This window comes from Anoplophora glabripennis, unplaced genomic scaffold, assembly GCF_000390285.2.
Source record: "Anoplophora glabripennis isolate ALB-LARVAE unplaced genomic scaffold, Agla_2.0 scaffold435, whole genome shotgun sequence".
NCBI classification, from domain to species: domain Eukaryota; kingdom Metazoa; phylum Arthropoda; class Insecta; order Coleoptera; family Cerambycidae; genus Anoplophora; species Anoplophora glabripennis.
The window spans coordinates 104,501-109,182 of record NW_019416798.1 but is presented as its reverse complement, the minus strand read 5'-3'; positions in this window follow the sequence as shown (position 1 = coordinate 109,182).

Sequence of the window (4,682 nt, the reverse complement as noted above, 5' to 3'; positions counted from 1 at the left end):
GTTTTTATAAACCATTAAATATATTAAAAGGATTTATCAACTGTATTTTTTATTCCAATAAATATATCACAGCTTCCTAGTCTTTTTTAATTAATCTAGTTTTTTAAAAACATTACAAAAAATCATCTGTTGTGGATAATTTATTGCTGATAACAATGTACATGGGATTTATGAAAAATGTATATGTTTGAAATCAATTTCGTTTTTATCAAGTCTTTCAAATGTATTCCCTCCTTGCTGTCAGCTGATTGCGACGCTGCCACATTAATCCTCAAGTCAGACAGAAATGTAATTATTGGTTTCTGTTTCTAATTAATACAGCTGTACTATGTTCAAAACTTACATTAGTTTTACATCAAAAATAAGATAATACTGTGTACTATCTATGGAAAAGTTTTGTTTCACAATTTCTACATTTTTTTCTCAGTTATGAGCAAAAAAGAGCCGCACCGTCCATCTTCGTCATATAAACCTATGTTAAAATGAACAACTTTCAACAACAATATCTTTAAATCTAGATTCAAAAAAATATGATGCACAGAGGGAGCACTGGGTAATACGCTATATAAATTTCAAGTACATCTGTTCATTTGAGTAAACCCGATATACCTCCTTAATACGCTTCTAATAATATTTAACGTCAAACTTGTTTGTTTTCAAAGCTTTTTCAGTCAGAAAACTTAAATAATATCGTAAAATAATAAGTACATATTTTTGAGAATGCATTTTTAGCCTTCTCTCCGTTTCTGAAATAAAATACAGGGTGTTTGATTGAAAAAAAAAACACCAATTGTAGTCATATCACAAAACTAAAAATATTATCACATTTATTTTTATGTCATCGAATGTATCTAAAAAAAGTGGCTTGTAGAATGTTTTAAAATATCTTGAAAAGGAAACGAGAAAAGGGCACCAGTCGGTTTAGACAAAAATCGAGAAACGCCATATTGCTCGAAAACAGTAACAGATAAAGACATACAACCGACCAATTCCATCATGACTAGGTAGATATCTTGTCCAGTATTCCCCGTAAATTCCACAGCTGACAAACTTGACGAACCTGTGGGTTTTGCCGGGTTGTAGCGTTGGGAGTAAATCGCATTCCCAAGTGTCGAAGGAATTAACGGAAATAAAATCGTTTCCATTCGTCGTCGCAGTGTTCCCGAAATGTAATTTTTGCCGAATTCCAACCGACGCTTAATTGAAACCACGTATAAATAGAAGTTTTAATCTAGATTATCCTGTATTTCACAATCCGTAGAGTCGTCCTATCGTGATAATCAAGAGAGCACTGACTACAACATAAATGAAAAAGCTAATGGCATTCTTTACAGAGTTGATTTCGTCACTAACGCGGATTTAATTTCCAAATTAAATTTTGTGTGAAATTCTAAATTAAGTTCTATCAGCACTAAATGTTCTGCAAAAATCCGTGGGGCTCGCTCGTGTCAGCGTCATGATTCATTTTAAGTTTTAATTATGTAGAAAAAATGCAAACAACGCAGGAAAAACTATTAAATTCAAAATGGAAAATATAGAGTTTAAAAGCTTTAATTCTAAGAAATACTCTTTAGACGGGATATTTCTTTGTTCTGTGGCGGACACTGTAACCAAAGTAGAAAGATTTTCAATTTAAAATATTTGCTCTTCTCATTAAATACTTTTTATAATTATTTGTTTATGAATTTTTTCGTAATATTTAAAAATTGAAAGTATGAATGATATCAGTAGCTACAAATACTTCTTATATGGGTATTATTTTAAATCACAATATTTCCAAAGTAATTATCGCAGCATATAATTATGTAAAGAAGTAATAACTGTTTAAGGAAGTTATGTAGTTTTCCTTATTACGAGTATTCTGTTTCTGGGAAATTGTAATAGAAAAGTTTAAAAGAAAATACATGACATCGTCCACTTAGAGCTAAGTGTTCAATCTTCGCATGAAAAATTCAAACATTTGATTTTATATGACTTATATATTGAATAAGTCAAACGATATCGAAAAAGTTTCCCACTGGGATATATAACTTTTCCGTACGAGTTTCTATATAAATTTCAAACTTGGAGGTTGACTTTGCATGAAAAATGAAAATTTACTATTTACTGAAAACTCAGTACCAAGAAATATCGGCTCCAGTTTGAATATATATTTCCAAACAATTTCACAACATATGTATTTCGTTCGATTATTTGCAAAAAGGTACAAATTTATATCGGCCTAATATAATTAATATCTTTTGGCCAATCAATAGAGGTTTTGTTTGTGACAAAAATACTAGTAGCAAACGGATTGTGCCATCATATAGGTACAAGACAGTCTGTAGATATATGCTTATATATTTTCTACTCCAATTTACCATTAATTAATTTTTTATGAAAATTTTTATGCAAAAAAATTTTTTTAGTCTTTTGCTTATAAAACTTAAACTAACGAAGCAATCTGAAAGCTATAAAGAGACAATTTGTAGAGAATCGAAGTACGAATAAAACGAGAGGTCGATCGGATAATTAGGAATGAAGAAAACCCGGAAAAATCGGAAAATTTTGCGTTTTTTTAAATTCATGACTTCGCCATTTTTAAAGTTGTAGAGCTGACCCTGTGCACAAAAGTAGTGAATTATATGTACTTTAAGTGTGCACAAAGCAGACGCTGTCGGACCATTAGTTTTGGCACAATTGCAATTTGAATTTTTTGGTGCACTATTTTGCAAAACTTCTGGATGCGTTGAAGATGGTTCGATTTTAATTTTTCAGCCGGATTTTAAAAGTAGAAGTATAATACTACAAAACGTATATTCTAATTTTCCGATAAAATTTGCGAAATAGGTGAAAAAACTAAAAATACTGCGTTTTTTTTGCATAAAAATGTTTAAAAAAATAATTAATGGTAAACTGGAGTAGGAAACATATAGGCATATATCTAAAGACTATCTTTTATATGATGGCATAGTCCGTTTGCTACTAGTATTTTTGTCACAAAAATACTGATTTAATGCTGTATTGATTGGCCTATCTTCAAACATTAAAAAAAATGTGTTTCGAATACATTCGACAACCCATCTTGCAGCGATTTGACAGTGCTATAATAATTTATCAGGTTCTAGGTATTCTATGCAGATAAATACTGGATGTTGCAATAAATTTTTCTTTAACTCCTCAAAAAAATGTAATTTTATCTAAACTTTTGTTAATAACTTTAGTTTGAAGAAAGATAACAGGTTGCGGCTTGCGACATTTTTTTTCATTATTTTATGTACAAAAACACAATAAAATAAAAAAGATAGTATTACATTTGTATTTTTTTTTTTTGAAATCGATAAAACCCTTACATTTGTAAAACATGGGCAATAAAAGCTTTGCTTAATTATTTAATTGAAATTCAAATTAAGCAATTAATTGCCTCTTCAACAAGCCGAACTTCATTGAAATCGGTTTAGGTAGTCTAGAGTTATCGTACTTTTTGTAATAGGAAATAGTTTCCTCCTCCCTCGCTTTATTTTTTAAGATAGAGCAAAATGTTTCCAACAAAAATTTTGAAAAATGAACAGAATATCTCAAAAACTTTGAGTTTTACTTATGCTCTAAAATAATGAAAAATATAAGTGTCGTACAAAATATTTGGCTAAAAAAAATTATTACATAATTGTGAGTGCTCTGAAGTTAACGCCATTTTTCTTTGGATAAAAATCATTATTTCCTGAACGGCATAAATTCCGGAAGCAAGTTATTCCACTTTATAGTCTTTATACAAAAGTGCCGCACAAAATTATTGGCACAAAAATAAAACAATTGGCCGTAAATAAAAAAAATGTTTATCACGTTTGCAATTTGGAAATTCATTTGACAGTTACTATAGTACTATATATTTTCAATTTTATTACTGTTTTAAATTATCCCATAACATTAACACCATTACATGATAATATAAAATTATATCGCCCTACATTTTTTGTGGAATATTCATCGAATGCTATGAAAATATTTAAATAATTTAAAATCTCAATTTGACTATACTCAATAATTAACAATTCCTGTACGACATTCATTGCAGATTATGTCGTTACATTTACTTGGAACGTACAAAAATATATGCATAAATTGTATAAATAAAATGATAAAATTAAAAGATATAGTGTTATGTAAATTCCGAGTAGGTAGACAAAATTATGTTAATCAATAGATATATATTTTTGAATTTATCTTTTTCAATGCAAATTTATAGTAATTACCAAAAAATTAAATTGATATTTGAAAAAAGTATTAATAACGTTTATAATATTTTACTTCCTTACATAAAAAACATTATTTTATAAAATAGACTACTAAAATAATGAAATGAAAAGTTAATTAAATTTTGTTGATCTTAATGGTATTTGGACATATTTTTTTGGAACTATGGGAACTTTTTTCTCTTTAGTGCCACGATATTTATACGGCAATCTTTTTTTAATAGTTAATTTTTAATGAATTTGAAAAGGGCACAAATGCCGTACAGGAACTTCTCACTAAAATATCCACCCCTTGAGCGGAAAAATGCCATAAAAATTGTACGGCATAATGACTTGAGGTATAGTTTTATATAGCGCTTTCTAAATTTTTTAGAGCCCTTAGAGCCAGTGCATTCGTACGGCATAGTAAAATAGAGCTTTCTAATAAATATCTTTATTTAAAATCAGGCA